This window comes from Glycine max, chromosome 4, assembly GCF_000004515.6.
Source record: "Glycine max cultivar Williams 82 chromosome 4, Glycine_max_v4.0, whole genome shotgun sequence".
Lineage (NCBI taxonomy): Eukaryota > Viridiplantae > Streptophyta > Magnoliopsida > Fabales > Fabaceae > Glycine > Glycine max.
The window spans coordinates 30,715,872-30,736,268 of NC_016091.4; the positions used below are offsets into that span (position 1 = coordinate 30,715,872).

General features: G+C 35.1%; 1 non-coding gene across 1 annotated transcript; it reads right to left on the reverse strand.

Moving 5' to 3' along the window:
* Positions 1–2,995: 2,995 nt before the first annotated feature.
* Positions 2,996–5,302, reverse strand: LOC102660181 (uncharacterized). Its single transcript, XR_003266804.2, has 4 exons — positions 4,665–5,302; positions 4,030–4,118; positions 3,442–3,683; positions 2,996–3,336 (listed from the first exon to the last, which is right to left on the reverse strand). It is a non-coding gene; the product is annotated as an uncharacterized protein (transcript).
* Between the last annotated feature and the right edge of the window lie 15,095 nt (positions 5,303–20,397).

Here is a 20,397-nt window from a genome sequence, read left to right on the forward strand (position 1 = left end):
CTTATTAACCCCACTTCTTTAATTCCCTCCATACCTATTATTCCTCAACCCCTTTCTTCTCCATCCCTCTCTAGCAATTTTATTGCTGGTCCTACTTTTGTTGATCCCGCAGCAGATTCAAATTCCAACTCTAGTTCTCCTGTCAATGTTGATTCTAGTCCTACTATTGAGCCTGTAGCTCCTATCTTTGAAGTTGGATCTACTTCTGTGCAAGCTAATTCTCCTCAGTCATTAGATTAGTCTCCTTCTGAAATTTCACATTGTACAACATTGGAAAATGTTCCTACAGTTAATTCTCATCCTATGCAGATCAGATTAAAGTCTGGAATTCATTTACCTAGGCTTAATCCAACTCTGTTACTTGCTCACTGTGAACCCAAGTCTGTAAAGCAAGCTTTAGCTGGTTCAAAATGGTTTATTGCAATGAAACAAGAATATGAGGCACTGATGAATAACAAGACTTGGGATTTGGTATCTCTTCCATCCAATAGGAAAGCAGTGGGTTGCAAATGGGTGTTCAGAGAAAAAGAAAATGCAGATGGGATTGTGAATAGATACAACGCTAGACTAGTAGCAAAAGGATTTCATCAGGTGGCTGGTTCTGATTTCAATGAAAGCTTTTCCCCTGTCATCAAACTTGTTACAGTAAGGTTGATTCTAACCTTGGCCCTAACCAACAAGTGAGAACTCTTTCAACTTGATGTCAATAATGCCTTCTTAAATGGTTTTCTGGAGGAAACCATTTATATGCAGCAACCCCCTGGTTTTGAAAACCCCAATACCTCTCTAGTTTGTAAACTGAATAAGGCTCTATATGGGCTTAAGCAAGCACCAAGACAGTGGTTTGACAGGCTAAAATCTACTCTCTTGCATCTTGGTTTTTCTGCAAGCAAGTGTGACCCATCTCTCTTTGTTTTCAAAGATACCTCTCATATCATTTATCTTTTGGTGTATGTTGATGATATTATAATCACTGGTAGTTCTATCAACTTAGTCCAACAATTTATTATCAAACTTCATTCTAATTTTTCACTTAAACAACTTGGGAAGCTGGACTATTTTTTGGGATTTGAAGTCAAGACTCTAATTGATGGCTCTATTCTTCTAACTCAAAGTAAATACATAAGAGACCTTCTACAGAAAACCAAAATGGCTGAGGCTCAACCTATTGCTTCCCCAATGGTTTTTGGATGCAAGCTTACTAAAACAGGAGCATATCTCTTCTCAGATCCTACTCTATATAGATCAGTAGTTGGAGCTCTCCAATACTCCACCATAACCAGAACTGAGCTAAGTTTTGCTGTAAACAAAGTCTGTCAATTCATGGTCATACTCTTGAAACTCACTGAGCAGTAGTGAAAAGAATTCTCAAGTATCTAAAAGGCTCTTTACACCATGGCCTACTTCTCAAAGCTGCTACTCCAGGAATTACCATTCCTATTAAGGCCCTATGTGATGCAGATTGGGCTTCTAACCCTGATGATCACAGATCTACTTTAGGAGCTGCTATTTATTTTGGTCCTAACCTTATATCTTGGTGGTCTAAGAAACAACAGATTGTTGCAAGGTCAAGTACTGAAGCTGAGTATCGAAACCTATCTCAAGCTACAACTGAAGTAGTGTGGATTTATTAGAATTCTAACAGTATCATAGAGATATTTTGAGAGAAAGAGAGAATGAAAAATGATATTAAGCCACTTAATAGTGTAGTACAGTCTGGTATTTATAGACCAAAAAAGTCAGTTATAACAACTAACTAACTTCTAAATAACTCCCTTTAACTGGAGTGCAGTTGAATATTGCAACTCTCTGTACATTACTCTAATAGGATTCAAACTCTGCTGACTGAACTCTCTATTCCTTTCACTACTCCAACAATCTTCTGTCATAATCAAAGTGCTGTTGTCATCACTCATAATCCTGTTCTTCACTCCAGTACAAAGCACATGGAGATTGATATTTTCTTTGTTCGAGAGAAAGTTCTAGCTAAAAAACTGCAAGTCTACCACATTCCTGCCATAGATAAATGGGCAGGTGCCTTGACAAAAGCTCTATCTCCAACCAGTTTTCTTTTCTAGAGATCCAAACTCAGTGTCCTTGAGCCTCCTCCAAAGACTCAGCCCCATTGAGGGGGGGGGGGGGGTGTATTAGAGTATTATATGGAGCTGCAGTTAATCAACTGCAGACTCATCTAGCTTCTAGTAGAAGTTAGTTAGTTGTTAGTAGTTGAAAGTTAGTTAGACAATTCTGTTAGACTCTCTAATAGAATTGTCTATATATACTCTTTGTAAATCTGAGTCACATGGGTTAATGAATAATATTTCACTTCTTCATTTCTCCTTTCTCTCTCTCTCTCTCTCTCTATTCTCTTAGACTAGAAACTCTATGAATGCGGTCCTTTAAACAAAATGGCCCATTATTATCATGGAACAGACTACTACATCAGAAATGACAGAAAATACATTAAACTATCAGTATCAATGCAAGAACATCTATGTTGATGAATGACAAGATTGACCTCATAATTTGCCATCCTTTTCAATATTTGATATTTGGGTGATTCCAATTCTAGTGTCTTGTAAATCCTCAACTGCAAAGTGCCAAGGCTTCCAAGTTAGAATAACTTTCAGGAGACTTTGAGATAAAGAACATCCAAGGCATACATCCAAATATTGTGAAATAGAAGGGCTACCTATTTGATTACATCCAACAAACCTTCAAAAGAAAAATACTCATTTTTCTCTATTGAATCCCAAAAGTTCGGGAAAATTGAAAAATAAGAAGTTCAATGCCAATATGGAAGTAGTAATATCTCTACATTTACAAAAATAAGATGCAGTTTAAGCACCGTTGAGTGTTGTTTTCCAATTAAAACTAGACACTACAAGGAAAATGACTTTTACCTACTGTCAAGATCTATCACTAGAAGTCCAAAATCCGTAGGTAGAAGTATAAAGGACTTTGTCCTACAGACGTTTTTTGCGTCAACTTTGAGGGGGTATACAGTGACAACTAATAGTCTGTCACTATAGGCTTTACCTACGGATATATTTTTACCTACAGTCAAATTTAACTATCACTATAGGTAACACCTACTATTTCAAATGTGTAGGTAAAAGATATTAATTTATACTTATAATTTCTAACTGTAGGTAAAAGTCAATTTACTTGTACCTACGGTGTTCTGTAGGTAAATGTCATATAATAATAATAAATCTAGTTCCTAATTACACTCTTTGTTGATTATAATTTTTAATTAAATATACATGAGCTTATTATTATGCTGCACAAAGTTAGAGATCTGCTGCAACATGGCCTTTGAAAAGTTACAACAACCTGCAAAAGGAGTTACATCATGTATAACATATAAGAAACTGAGCAAGTGGACAATTTCCATTCAAATATACATAATGTTCAATAGAAATAGGAGAGAAAGAGAACCTTCTCATTTTGTGTAAACAAGCAATCTAGCAGAAGGGTGCGATCATCAGCATTTAATGCTTGCTTAAGCAAAACATGTACAGAGTCTGCACTTGGAGGCTTTGCTGGGACAAAAGATTCTTGCTCTATATCACTCCTTGATTTGTTCCCATCCAGAACACTTAGACTAGCAAGTTTCTCTCCCATTGTTGGCTCATTCAAATCATCATCAAGAAGGACTCCTTCAGTAGCCTCATGTTGATCTACATTAAATGATAGTACAAAAAATACCAATCAATTCTTAAATATACTCAGATAGTGGTACTGTGGTAGTACTACTGCTCATCATGCCAAAGAGTAAATTTTACATAAACTAATGGAGGATGTCTTATGGGAAGTGTAGGACCTCTACACAGACTTCCTGAATTTAAATCACACTTCCAAACTTGAAGATGTTTATCCTTAAAATCTAATGTAACTAAATTTTTGGCATCACTCGATATAGAAATGTGCTCTACATTTCCCTGTTGAGGAATAAAACTAAAATGTAATGATGCTTTTAACTTGTAAAGACAAATATTCGTATCCAGAATAAGTAATGAAGATTACCAAATCATTAGGGAACTTCAGAATCTCTTCCCCAATTTCCCAGCTTATAACCCGTGGTCTAGAGCTGACAATAGCTAAATATTTTTCATCTGGAAAATTAGAAAAGAAACAAGTGTCAGTTGTCATGCAATAAGATGAATGAATATGATGGACCAAGCTCATGAAAAATGTCGGTAAGCAATTTACACTACTAGCGTGTTTGACAACTCGTTCAGATCCAAGTAAGAAACTCATGTTCTAAACGTGAAAAGTGAAACCAAACATGCTATACATTACATATTCACCTCGTATGTTTTAAATCACGCTGTTATGGATCATAAACCATGAAATAAGATTCAGATACTTGTTTGAATTGGTCTTAATTAGTCAATTATAACTTTTTACATTTAATATATATACCTGGTGAGAATTTACTCTCAATGTAAATTGAACCCATGAAGAAATATATAAAGAAATAAACCATGGTGCTCTTTTTTTTTTCTTTTGAAAGTCAGTATAGTACTTCTAATGTACCTTTTTGGCATTTTAAAACTTTGAAAGGTAGAAGAATGATCAATGAGATATTACAAATTACAATTTACAATAAAGGAAAAGAAAAAAAAGGAGAAGGGAAGTGTGTGTGAGGGAATTATTACCATGGAAGCAATGGCTTGAACACCAACGTACTTAACGTCCCAACTGAATTCAGTCATGGCCCAAGTGGTCCCACCAAAGTCATAAGCCTTCTCCAAAAAATAGGTTAAATATTCCTCCTTTTGGGTGGCCCTATATAGCCATATTATAAAGTGGAACATTTTCACTTAACAGTTTCCAGATTTGAGGCCATGAATTCTGTATTACAAAAAGAGGAACATTTTCACTTAACAGTTGCTAACATTTTATCAAAGCATTTCATAATGTTAAGATATAAAATATACTGCAGTAATAAAGCATTAAAGATTTGAACGAGTTGTGCTCTAAATTAAAGAATAAAGAGCAGCACAGAAATGAGTAATTTCATTTGCATCTCCTCCAATATCTCTAATAAGAATCCTTTCACAAGCTTCTAGCGCCATTGTTTGGAAGAAGAATGAAGAAGAGGCTATGAAGAATAGGAACTACAGGAACAAGGATATGTCTCACTTGAAGACAATAAAATGATGATTATATCGAGGAAAAGGAGGACCATTCATGTCCTTTCAGCTAGAAGCTTAGCCTTTCCAGATAGTTAGTATATGACAATTATATTTGGTAGATTTATTTTAGCATTTGAAAAGAAAAATATATTGCAACCAGTAACCACCATGCTTTCCTCCATTGACCGCAATGTCAACTCGACATTTGTATGGTGGATTTTAGGCTTGCTACTATCTACTAATAATAATGCCAACTTCTAATCACTTGGTCATTCATGCTCTGCTTGTTAACATGTTAAAAGAACCTTTCAAGCCAAAATTTTATGTCAGGTGAGCTAATGGAATATAAACGGTTATCTATAACAAAACAACATTAAATAAGTAAAATTAAATGAAAAACCTTGCTGTGCTGTCAAATGAAGTGATTAATAACTGGCTTCCATCACGGGAGAAGGAAACACTTGTGACACCTTGAGAATGAACACGTTCAAGACGCTGTAAGCACTGACCAGTCCTAATACGCCAAACCTAAAATGAAATGTGAAATATACAATTTTAAGTTTTACATATTAACAGTTGGGGTAAAAACATAAACATTTCCAAAAACAGCAAGTCAACAACTACAACATCGACAAGAATTGGAGATAGCAAAAATTCAAGGAACCAGAAGATAATGAGACAAAGTAGGACCATATGAAGTTATAAACACAAATCATAGAGTGAAATGGAATGCAAGATGGCCCAACATGCACAATAAATAATTTATACCACATTCATATAAATGCTCATTTTTAAAATAAAAAAAATAAAGAAAACCAAATTAAAGACATATTCATCATTAAAAAATAAAAATCAGCCTAGACACAATTACCACTAATCCAAGGCGTAATTTATAAGTCCATAACAATAGTCAAGCATAAGGGAAGAAAAAGACAGCACAGACTATCATCCATGAAAAAAAAACATGCAAGACAGGAAGGTGGGACTAACTAAGCTATGCAAAATAAAGGTGATAGGGCAAAGACCAGAGTACAGAAGTTTTGGCTGCCAAAAAAAAGGACAGGTTTGGCCAATGGCCAGAAAACACTCGGGTTGCTGGGTGGTACTTGGTAGCCAGAAAAGATGAGGGAAGAATAAGGAGGTACAAATACAGGGTGGGGTGGCTGGGTTATCTGTATGGATGAAGGGATTCTAATCCTAAAATCCTACTGTTGCAAAAAATGGAGTAAAATCACAAAAATTTCCCTACAAAAATGCGTGATTTCGCCATTGCCTAAAGTTGCAACCACTTCACAATTTTGTCCATAAAATACCACCATCTAGATTGCAATCAGTGCAAAGCAAAAACACAATGCAACCACAAATTATAGCTACCAGAGGCAAATCTTCCCCACATCATCACTATACTATTGTTGCACAATTTGACGCTATTCACTATTAACCCATGCTTCAAAGTCATACAATCTAAATTTCACCAAATGAATTTTGTTTGGTAGCTCAGTTCTATTTCACAGAAATATCAAAGCTATATGTGCAGTGCACACCTGAAAATATAAAATGTACAAAATCAAGGATACAAGAATTTCTTCTATAGGTTAGCTCATGCAGCCTTATATGCAGACAAGTATTACTCACTTTAATCTTTCCATCTTGAGACCCAGATGAAAGCATTTCTGAATCTGTGCTAAAGTCTACACAAAGCACAACATCATCATGCATCATGAACACTTCCTGCAAGTTCATAGAATCAGAAAATGTCTAAGGCAAAGACTTTTGATAAACTATAAGAAATTTCCTTTAAATCAATAGTATTAATATTCTTAGACAGCATAAATCAAGCAGATATGTTCATAACTTCATACACTTACTGAACACAAAGTGAGCAAGAGACATATTATCAAAACAAGACATCATATCATGAAAGAAAATACAATCACATGAAAAAAAGGTGTAATCTGTGCATAAATTTATATATATATATATATATATATATATATATATATATATATATATATATATATATTACAGAACCACCAATCTGTACTTATTTACCACCAATCTGTACTTATTTACAGTCAAAGTTGAAATAGTTCCCAAAATGACAACAAAGATCTGAGTGAAATATCTTTTCTACAGCTTTGAATGCAATTATAAATGTAAAGGTACCAAGGTAACAAAAGTGTTTGGTAACCTTGGGGCTAAGTAAACCTTACCAAGGAAATATATCAACCAAATATCTATTTCCAAATTCATCATCAACTATCACATACAAGACATTTATTTATTCTTGGCAGGTAAAGTCGTTCAAATAAAAACTCACTCACATCAGCCTGGTACTGTAGATCTTTCTTCAGCTTTCCACTTATGTAATCCCACACCTAGAAATATGTCCAAAAAATCAGGAAGAAAACTGCTGAAAATGAAACTTTAAACTCCAATCTAGAGCACGAGGATGAATTTGTAAATAATATTTAGTTGGAAGTAACTCTAGTGCTTGTATGCAGAAACACAGTGAATGAAAGGAGAATTATGCACTAGGAACAAGAATAGTTAATAGCTCGAGAAAATATTATGACGTTATAAATTCTCAAAACCCCAAACCACTTCCCCCTAAGAGACCAATAACTAGCGATCCTTTCAAATTCTATCAATTTTAAGTATTCAACGTCTAATTTTTTACAGTGCCTTGGATAAGATGTTAGGTTTTCAATGAAAACAAGTAACAAGAATGATAGTGAAGTGAGAATGAATACCCAAGTCATAGTCCGCAGGATTGAGAAAAATGCGAAGAGAAGAAGGGGATGCATCAGATTCAGATTCAGATTCCTTCGATTTCTTGGAGAACGAGTGAGGATCGTCGTCTTCCTCCGTGAAATGCCTTTTGTTCGAAGCCATTGTTATTTGTTAAGGACAGGCGCCAAAACATTAAAAATCAGAGCCACATGCATTTTATACTCCCTGGGCACTAAGATAATACCCAAGCCACTGTGCATGTGCGTAAAGTGAATCAATGTTCTGAAGGGTAGCATAGGACTGTGGGGCAGCAGGGGTTTTCAACAAGGAAACAAGCAATGAGTAAAGATGTGTGCGTGAGAGGGAGGTTGCAATTGGTTTCAGGAGTTTTATTACAAGTTTTTACAAGGGACGCTTGTTTTGGTTCATAGTCAAGGGGCCGCACAATTGGGCAATTGGTAATTTGCTTTCGGCTTTTAGGTTACAAAATGTTTGTCATATTATCACTGGTATACTTAATATGGTATGGGACTAAAAACTTAATTAGAGAATAGTTTAAGGATCATAACCTATCAAATATTTGTTTATGAATTTTAAAAAATTGAGAAAGGTTAATGTTTTACTTCTTCTTCTACACTTTTCTCTTTGGCGAACAAGTCACGATTTTTGTTATTCTTCTTCAATCCCAAAATAAAGAGAAAGTTGTGTTGGGTTAGATTAAAGTGGATTTGAGAAAACAACGCTCAGGTCCGAAGTTCAAATGGGAAATTTGGTCACACACGTGTCACGTGTCCCGACGAATGTCAATGAAAATTTTGAATAATTATTAACTAAAATTAATTTAAATTGAATGATTATTTTTTTGAAATTGAGTATTTACTAAAAAAAACAAGAGACTAGTATTCAAATTCAAATAGTCTTAAAGAATTTTACCTACACCAACAATTGTAGGTATAAGACTTTTGAGGTTATACCTACACCAACCAATTATAGGCATAGATTTTGTGAAGTTTTATCTACATCAAGTAGTTGTAGGTATAAGTTTTTTAAAATTTTGCCTACACTGTGTTTCTATAGGTAGTAATTCTTTTGAGTTTTACCTACACTAATCAACCATAGGTACAAGTTTTTTGGAGTTTTACCTACACAACATAGTTGTAGGTAGAAGTATTTTTTTAGTTTTAATGAATTTGCCTACACCAAATAATGGTTGGTACAAGTGGTTGAGTTTTACCTACATTAGTCAGTTGTAGGTAAAAGTATTTTTGAGATTTACCTACACTAATTTATGTCTGTAGCAAAAAAGCGTCCGTAGGCATAGGTTATTTTTCTTGTAGTGAGAGTTTCATTTAAACCTTTATAAAGCATTTACCAAGGTGAAAAATAGCATCAAATGCACCAAACATGTAAATATTGTCCTTTAAAAACTCATCACTTGATAGCACAACACCACTACGAGATAGTTGGAACCTACCACATGGCTGTAAAACTTGCCATTTTCTGGGTTAATGCCCATAATGGAAGTTTCTGTAAAGATCAATTGTGGTTTCCACGGAAGTAGCACGAATTTCACAACCATGGCCCAACTTGTAGTTATCTCATATGGTCCTGTCTATAACAATTCCATTAGTTCAATTGAACAAATATTATGGTAAAATATATTTTTAATCCTATACTTTCTCAATAAAAATTGTATTAGTATTTGTTATGGTGTTGATCACTAGAACATGGAGAGCGTAATTGAGGGAGAGAGTTGTTGTTAAAAATGAATCACAGTCCCCCTATTTCGTGTATAGTTACAATTTTATAGACCGTTAGGGGCCTTTGGCAGGAAAGTTAGTTATGCCACGTGTCAACTATTATATGTGTTTCATGTCGGTTACTTCATATGTTCCGGTTTCTTAACATACGTGGGCATACCTTTACATCTGTTCGGCCTAATATATCTAACTGAGTAATCCCCATAACTGTAGCCCCCAAGTCTGTATTGCTTCATAGGACTTAGAGTGTAGAAGCCAATGTTTTTCCCATAACAGATTTCATCCCATGTACTATGACACTTATTTGTAAAATAACCTACACTAACTATAGCAATAAGGTACAGACTTAAACGGGAAATATAGACTCAGTGTAGAAAAAGGGTGCCTCGAGTTAACATCTAATTTTGAAATCCTTGCTCTCATGTACGAGACCCAATTTAGTATCTACTTTCACAAATTGTGTACCATAATCCTTAGCAACAAGGAGGCCATCATTGTCTAAGCATATTGAATTGAACAACCCTAGATGGATGATACCTTCATCAAACACAATTGTATGCGTCAATGTCCGTGATGCAGTGTCTAGATATTGAACCATTGACCTGATTTCTAATTCCTGTTCAAATGACCACTGATCAAATCAAGGTATGCTTCAATGTTGTTAATGGCGGATGGTGGTTCATGGTGGAAAGCCAAAAATCCACCATAAAAATATGGCGGATGGCGTAGAGGCAAATGGCGGATGTCATGATATATATATATATATATATATATTAACAAAACAATAGATAAAAAATAAATAAATAAAAAATTAAAAAAACAATGGATTGCATTCAAATAAACTAAAAAAGTTTCATGAGTTCACACAATAACCAACACCAAATAAACTCATTCAAGAGTTCAAAATAACAAAAGGATAAAAGCATAATGCGTGATGATGGTTTAGCCATTGTAATTAGTAGAAGAGGGCTAAATAGAAACAAAAAATACAGAACAAAAAAAAAAAAAACAAAACCAGGGTGTTGCTGTTGCCGTCTGTAGCTGTAGCCGTTGCCGTTGCCGTCGCCATCGTCGTCTGTTGCTCGCGTGCGTGGTGCCATCATCGACTTCGGGTGAGACTGTGAAAGAACTTGCGCTAGTGAGTGGTGTTGTCGTCGACTTCGGGAGTTCAGGAGTTCACGTGGTGCTCGTGCTGGTGCGTGCTGCTCATCCCATTTTGATTCCAAAACCAAGTTTAGGGTTGGGTCGGGTCAGCTCAAGACAGCCCAATTTGTCATTTTGGGAAAATTTAAAAAAAAAACGACGTTTCTTCCTCAATAACCACCATTAAACCTATGGCGGCCGCCATGGTGCCGCCATTTGAAACCCACAACGCCACCGCTATTTGGTGGCGTTTTTCCAAAAATCCACCACGTCATACCGCCATGGCGCCGAAATAACCACCATTTGACAACACTGGTATGCTTACAATTTTTAATGTACCTGATCAGTAGGCATTCGAACAGAAATTAGAAATCTAGTTAATGGTTCAATATCCAGCCACTGTATCATGGACATTAACGCATAGAATTGTGTTTGATGAAGGTATCATCCATCAAGGGTTGTTCACTCCGTTATGGTTTGACAATGATGACGTCCTTGTTGCTAAGGAATATGGTACCCACTTTGTGAAAGTAGATACTAAATTAGGTCTCGTACATAAGAGTAGGGATTTCGAATAAGTAATTTGCTAAGGAATTAATTTCTAAATAATGTTTGTACCTTATTGCTTTAGTCAGTGTAGGCTATTTTACAAATAAGTATCATGGTACATGGGAAGCAACACCGACTTGGGGACTTCTGTTATGGGAAAGACATTTGCTTCTATACTCCTATGTCAACATTACTTCTCCGATGCAATACCGACTTGGGGGCTATTGTTATGGGGATTACCTCACGTTAGATATATTAGGCCAAATACATGTAAAGTATGCTGACATATGTAAAGAAACAGGCACATATGAAGTCACCGATGTAGGCTATGAAACACAAATAATAGATGATTTGTGGCATAACTATCCAGCGAAAGGCCTCTAAACGATCTATAAATAAATATTGTAATTATACACGAATAAGGGGACTCTGATTCAGTTCTTAAGAACAACTCTCTCTCAGAATACTCTCCCTCGATTACGCTCTCCACATTCTAGTAATCAACACCATAACAATATCATTACTCTAACTTTGATTAATTTGGTCCTGAACTTAAAAAAAAAATGACATATTTCTCGGAATAAAATTAAAATGTGAGTTATTTGCAAGGATTAAAATAAAAAATAACATCTTAAAAAAAAACTAACATACCTGTAATAGGTTGGGATATGATGGTATTTTCTTTTTTATTTTTGATATATTTTCATATTAGTGTAATCATTTCAAATTTATTATACTACAATCTTATGGTGGTTATATTAATGCTATGTTTCCTTGTTGTTGATGTAAGATTAGTTCCACTTTTATTATTAATTTTTATGGCATGGAATTTTTTTTCATAGTTTCATAAGCAAAGTTAATTGAAGAGTTTTATTAAAAATTAGAATAAAAAACACTTGATGTATGAATTGAGATAATGTCATGAGGGGTGTTACAACATGATCGTAGTCCTCTAGTGGCATGCGAAGTACATGTTATTTTCCATTCTTTTGTTCACCTTTGAAGTGTAGTGGGTGAAAATTTCTAAAAACAAGGGAGGTGCAAGTATATGGAATGACACATGATCTATGCGATCATTAGGTATAAGATTGATGATCAAAGTAAGAGGATTAAGCAAAGCAAAAAATATAAATAATGAAAGATGCTATTTTCATGAACTACTACCGCAACGTATATATAGACATGAAAGGATTTTGAATGTGTAGTGGTTACTTAAGAGTGCTAAAGAAGCTATTTGAAAATTTTTAATTGAATAAAATGTAACTTCTTAAATAAGCTAGACAATGTTTATTAAGAAAAGGTTTAAAGTTTTTTTATAGATATTTTTGTGTTATTTTCCTATTAGAATTGATGTTTCAGTTGATTCAATGATGGACTTAGCATGCAAATGGTGGAGGTAAAAGTAAAGATGAACTACAAAGTGTGGAAGAGGAAAGTGAAAAATATGAGGGAAGGAATGGAAGTAAGATGATATGGTGATGGTATGCTAATAATTTACCTACAACAAAGGACTTAATTAAAAGTTTTAAAATACTTCAAAAGATAAAAATGAAAGTAAATGATTAAATTTAGAGACAAAAATGTTAACAAGTGGTTAAGTTCATGACCAAAATGATAGTATGTGGTTAAGTTCATAAACTAAATTGAAAAGTCAACTTTTAGACATGTGGCAACCTTCGGTTTTCATGTGCCATCCATATGTGTACAAAATGTGCTACGTAATCTTCTTGAGTTGCTTCGTTCATCTCTTATTTCTTCTCCACCATTATTGACAACTTGCACATTTGAAATTTGAAATGTATCTATTGTGTGCTTAGCTTATGGTCATAGTAGATCCTCATGACTTGTTGAGATGAGTCATATGGAGTCTTCTGAAGATTGATATGCAACATGTCTTCTAAAGATGCTTTTGAATATTGTAGACACGTCGGTCCTCACTAAAGTATTATGAGTGTAACTTTTAATGATCCCTTAGTCATGAGTAGTTGATATCTACCCTTTGACTAATGGTACCCCCAATATCATGATTTTGATTATGCACAACTTTTGATATTTTCTTTTTAACCCAAAAACCATTATCACCTTCTAGGTTTTGAATAGCTTTCTTTCTAGTGGTTCTGCTTCTAAATATGCAAAATCTTACTTTGACTATAGGCCTACGCCTCAAACCTTCTCCATGTAACACCACTCGTTACACTGTACCAATGGAGATTAATCTTCAGTTTGTTCAAATACAAAGACAAAATGAGTTACCAAACATGATGTTTGATGATTTGTTCAATTTAGATGAAAAATATTTGTTTGCCTTAGAAACCATGATATGTAAAAAAGAGAAAGTGGCCTATTTTTACAATGGAAAGGTAAAATTGAAAGCATTCAATCAAGGGGATTTAGTTAGGAAAGTAATTTTGCCCATGGATAAAAAATCAAAAAGTTTCGGCAAATGGTGATTGAATTGTGATGGACCATTTCAAATCAAAAAAGTTTTTTTGAATAATGCTTATTCAATTATAGAACCCACAACTGCTAGGCATATTGCATAATCAACATAAAATATCTAAAGCAATATAAGCCTAGTATAAATGAAATAAAGATCACCACGTAGACCATCAAAATAAAAATTGTTAAAGCTGCCTCAGAAAACAATCAAGGGAGATGTAAGATGCAGTTGTGGTAGATCAGTGTAAACTTGAAATGAGTTCTAGGAAGAAAAGGAAATATTAGATATTTTTGAGAGAAAAGAAGTTTCTAGAGTGTATGTAGCATGAAAGATGAGATGAAGTGACATGAAAGAAAGATAAGTTCCTTTTATAGGGTGATGTGCAGAGGGACATTTTCTCATTAGGTATGGTTAAGAAAGGGTGGTTGTAACACCTTAAAATCCTTTTTTTGAAATATTACATTAAAATCGTATAAATAATAAATATTGCGGAATAAACGTCACTAAATATAGTTTCTATTTCTAAGTTGATAAAATATCTCTACATGTTTTTTCTGAGAAAAGAAGGAACATGTATACATATATATGTTGCGCTTGATTAAAACATGTACGTATAATTAAAGTGCTCGTGAATAAAGGGTATTGTCAAAACACGTTTTCTATTTAAAAACCATTTTGAAATTTGTTCATTTTTCTTCCACCTTTACACAATGCTATAAAAAAAAAATAACTTATAAAGAATTAACTTGCAGCAAACAAAATACTAATAAACTAAAAGAAATATGTAATCATACATAATGACCCTCTATGGTCCTTAATATATAAACATGGATGTACCAAAGTTATTCAACTATTAACAATAAAATAAAATATCCACCACCCCTCAAAATATTACACACTATCACCAAAATGTTTCATACAACAAAATATCAAGACATTGAGTATAGAATTCTTCCCACCCCAAATATACATAAAAAATGGAAAACAATCACACACTCAGAGCAATCACTACCCAAGACCTAGAAGTGATATGTAGCGTGTTCCTCTATGATGATTAGTGGTATTTGGGGTTCATATAATAGCAACAAGTGGCGCCGGATGTAATCATAGTGTGCGTGGAAGCGCACTTCTTCCTCCACCGTGTAGCTGTAGCGGTAGCTACTAATCCAAGTGAACATCCTCCATGGATGCTCCATGACCTCCCCCTGAAATTGGTGGTTGCAAGGGTGAGTCCTCTACTCCTCGAACGCCATAAACAACAGACAATAGTAAAACAAAATTAAAACATACAATCTACATAACCATTGTGTGTGGTTATCTAAACAAACAACACTCTCACATCCTAAGCGCCTAACTATTACACTTAATTCACCATTGGGCCCAATCACTGCCACCAATCCTCCCAGGTCTTGATGGTCTTACAAAATCATGTGGATGACAGTCAGGAGTGATCGCTACATACGGGTACATCATGCACCGACCCCTCATCTTCCAACTGAAAAAGCATAGTCTCGGAGCCCATCAAGAGTAGCAAAGTGAGGCCTGTGAATTACCTGCGCCAAATGAGTGCACCAAATTTTGGGTAGTCACCATTCGCTAATTCCCCTAGGTTCTTCGAACCTCTCCGCCCACTACACCTCAGTGTATCTTTGTCCCTCATCCACTTCCTCAACACAACCTCACCTTCTCACAAGGAAATAGAACCACTAATTCTTTTACTCTCTGTCTAGTCCTCTTGAATCTTGTCACCATATCGCGTGCACAGTCCTCGTACCATGTACATCAATGAAAGAGTACAAACAAACAAACAAGAAAGAGAGACAGGATTCAAGCCTACGTACTACTCTCAGGGAATCAGTCGTGATCCCTTAAGCGGTAGAAACCACTTGCCACACAAACAAACGAACAACATAACAACTATAATTATAGCTATCTAACCACTCATAACAAACAATTTGTCGAGGATCAAACACCCCCAGTGTAACGACCCGCTTCATCGCTACAATATCACTACTCTACAATGAGTAATTTCAATTTTAAAAGAAAATTCTATTAATTTGATTACGAAAATGGTGGTAAATTTCTCGCGATATACACTAGATAATGCATAAACACACACACAAACCCATATATATATATATATATATATATATATATATATATTAAACCACTATACATCATTCACATGTCCAAATATAATTCAGATTTTACATGTTTCTAAACCCAAGATTTGCATGTCCAATAAAAAGGAATCAACGAACCAACTAAGGAAGAGTTGATAACAAAATACAAATCTCTCCCAAAATAAATTCCAAAGTTATCACATCAACTTGGCAGCTCCTACAAAAGAATCTCCCTCCAACATCACCTACTATTGATCATCTGCTCCCACAAACGAAGGTTCACAATCATCACAGGTACCAACCACACGGTACAAAATTTCAAGGGTAAGTTTATGATAAAAGATCAACAAACACCAGATGAGAATGGTTAGCATGAAAACAAAGACAATAACCATAATCATTTTCAGTAATCCATCAGTTTAACATACACTTAACAAACTAGTCATCAACTTTTTTCACAATTCAAATCATTTATGCTTGTAGAAGCAAGCTTCATGATGAATCAAGATTGATTCAAAGAAGTTTTGATGATAACAAAGGTGATGATAAAAAGCTCAAAGGACAAGAACACTTCATGATAACAAAGATGATGATCTCAAGAATCAAAGGATGAGTTCAAGATGTTCAAGATTGAATCAAGAACATTTCAAGGTTCAAGAGGAAATTTGATTTCAAGAATCAAGAATCAAGATTCAAGGTTCAAGCTTCCAAGAATCAAGATCAAGATTCCAGACTCAAGATTCAAGAATCAAGAGAAGACTTAATCAAGATAAGTATGAAAAAGTTTTTTCAAAAACTGAGTAGCACATGGATTTTTCTCAAAACATGTTTACCAAAGAGTTTTTACTCTCTGGTAATCGATTACCAGATTATTGTAATCGATTACCAGTAGCAAAAATGTTCTTCAAAAAGCTTTCAACTGAATTTACAATGTTCCAATTGATTTCAAAAAGCTGTAATCAATTACAATGTTTTTTGGTAATCGATTACCAGTGTGCTTGAACGTTGAAATTCAAATTCAAATATGAAGAGTCACATCCTTTCACAAAAAATCTTTGTGTAATCGATTACACTGATTTGGTAATCGATTACCAGTGATTGTTTCTGAATAAATCAAAAGATGTAACTCTTCTCATGGTTTTTGACTTTTTCAAATTGGTTTTAAGTTTTTCTAAAAGTCATAACTCTTCTAAATGGTTCTCTTGACCAGACATGAAGAGTCTATAAAAGCAAGACTTTGTTTTGCATTTCAATTATCTAAAACAACCTTTACAATACAATCCTTTACAATCTTTTAATCTCTTTGAACTTCTTCTTCTTCTTCTTTTTGCCAAAAGCTTTCCAATGTTTTCTGGTTTTTCCAAACCTTGAAAACTTGTGCTATTCATCTTTTTCATTCCCTTCTCCCTTTGCCAAAAAGAATTCGCCAAGGACTAACCGCCTGAATTCTTTTTGTGTCTCTCTTCTCCCTTTTCCAAAAGAACAAAGGACTAACCGCCTGAATTCTTTTTGTGTCTCTCTTCTCCCTTTTCCAAAAGAACAAAGGACTAACCGCCTAAATTCTTTTGTGTCTCCCTTCTCCCTTGTCAAAGAATTCAAAACGACACAGTCTGAGAATTCTTTTGATTCTTCCCTTTCCCTTATATAAAAGATTTCAAAGGACTAACCGCCTGAGAATTCTTTTCTATCCCCATTCACAAAGTTTCAAAGGTTTAACCGCCTGAGATCTTTGTCTTAACACATTGGAGGGTACATCCTTTGTGGTACAAGTAGAGGGTACATCTACTTGGGTTTGAATAAGAACAAGAGAGGGTACATCTTTTGTGGATTAGTTCTAGTGGAGGGTACATCCACTAGGTTCAAAGAGAAGAAGGGAGGGTACATCCCTTGTGGATCTTTGCTTGTAAAAGGATTTTTACAAGGTTGGAAAAGAAATCTCAAGGACCGCAGGTCGCTTGGGGACTGGATGTAGGCACGGGTTGTTGCTGAACCAGTATAAAAACTCTTGTGTGTTTGTCTCCTTCTTCCCTACTCTTTTAATTTCCACTGTGCACTTTAATTCCGGCTTTTACTTTTGATTAAGTTTCTTTTCTGTTCTTCATTTACTTAACAACATAGTAAAAGCCTTAGAAGAGTAAATTTTTAATTAGTAAAGGTTTAGGAATAATTAATTCAACCCCCCTTCTTAATTATTCTGAGGCCACTCGATCCAACAATGCTGAAAATGATGCATGCACTTGACTCAACTCTCAAATGCAACGTGGTACCATTCATCAGGAAATAGCCTAAGTGTGTCCACTAGACACCCTTACTCAGGAAAACTAGGCAACAAGTGTGTATGTCACCTTATCGTGCACAAGCCACTCCCCTCCTTGGTGATTAGCATGAGTCTCAAGGAAGTTCTAAACCGAGTGACATGCCCCCAAGTACCAGTACTTTTCCTCATGAAAAACTACAAGTACTTACTGACAAAGTTTATACTATTTCCGTGCAATTTTGAAGTACGAAACATGGGTACCATCAATGCACTGACCGTGGATAGTGGAAAATTCTAAGCAATTCCCTTCCTTCTCTAGGGACGCTTGAAATTTTTAAACCAATCCCCTTCCCTCTCCTGGGATATCCAATAGGTCACTACCACCCTTCCCCCCCCCCCCCCCATGTACATACACAACATACATCAATCACGTGGCATCATCAACATCATCTCATCTATGTCATCATCAACATCAATGTCATCTCATCTCAAATGTCGTCATCAACATCAATGTCATCTCATCTCAAATATCGTCATCAACATCAATATCATCTCATCTCAATATCGTCATCAACATCAACATCATCTCATTTCAATATCACCATCAACATCACAAGAAATCGCATTCCACATATAACACATGCCTGAGATTCACATTTCCCAGATCTTCAGACAACATACATCACATATCCTAATAATTCATAATACCACAGGACTAATATTCTAGGGAAAATTCTAAATTAAAGAGAAGAACTATAGTATGCAAGCAACCCTTAAGCCCATTTAACATTTAGTAAAAGAAGTAAATAAGATAACAAATATAAATTTTTGGGCAGAGTTTCCTTTGTAATTAAGACTTTTCCCAAAAATCACAATCAATACATCAATAAGATCATTCACAGTTTTATTCGTTAATAACAAATATATCACATCCCATTAGTTAAAAACACATTTATTTCTTGAAAATCAGCATGCATAGGGACAAACATACCCCCATAATTGGTTTCCCTGACCCCAACTATGGTTTCAAAAGCTGTAAAAACACAATAAACTTCTTTCACCTATCTATATCTCTCTGTTAGTTCCTCGCGGCGCTGTTCTAAGATCTCTTAGGTTTACATCCGTTCGCTCAAACACAGAGCCTATTTCGGGAAAAGAGCCCTAGAAGCAGCAAAGAGGAGCAGCTTGTGCATTGAAGCCTAGGTTTTGTCATTTGAGAGAGATTATTGAGTAGAGAGTGAGTGTGAGATGTTGAGAAGGGGAGGAGGAATCCCCCTTCTTGTGTCAGAAACTATCATTCTCTGCTTTTAATCTCATTTATTGTTAGGGTTTCTTTGTAATGGCTGGCTAAACACCCTAGTTAGGGATTTCTAATGAACAACTAATGCAAATACGTAATATCTAATTGATTGTGTTTTCTGTGTTCAATGCTTAATGTTTGTATGCTTTTGGTTTGATCACCCAATTGTGTGCACAGTTAGGTGACTTTAGCATTGGGAAATGTACTGTTGCCTTAGAACTTGATTGAAGCAGGATCAAGACTTAGTCTTTAATGAGGGATCTGCGGATTATGTTTTGGTTTTAATTATGCTATTACAATAATGCTGTTTAGTTTAGGCCTAGTCTTAAATGAGGGATTTGCGGACGAAGCTTAGGCTAAATTAGGCTAAACTTTCGTAAGCTACTTGAGTTGAGTCTAGTCTTAAATGAGGGATCTGCGGACGAAATTCAGTTTAAGTTAGTCTAAACCTAAGAGGGCTGTCTAAATTGGGCTTAGTCCAACAAGAGGGATCTGAGGACAAAGCTTGGATTAATTCGGCCTGACGAGGGATCGAGGGTTTAGTAATTTAGGCTATAACATAGAACACAAGAGCACGATTGATTAGAGAAATATATTTCTATGCATCAGCTTGTTTGTTAGAAAGACCCAACATTTCTACCTACTGTTGTCATTTTATTTACCTTGCATTTTATAGTTTTTAGCATAAAAGTTTAGTTTAAATTCTGTTTGAAATTATCACTCATACATGTTTTCTCAACAATGCTTCGATTCTAAACTTAATTTAGGCTAACATTAGTTCCCTGTGTTTGATACTCGGATTCATCCGTTTCAAATTTTAAATACTTGACGATCCGGTGCGCTTTCCAGTAAACCCCATTGAAATTTCCTTGAGACATAAATGAACAAAAAGTAACTACATTGGGGAGCCAACAAAAGTATTTATGGCGCCGTTGCCGGGGAATTAAA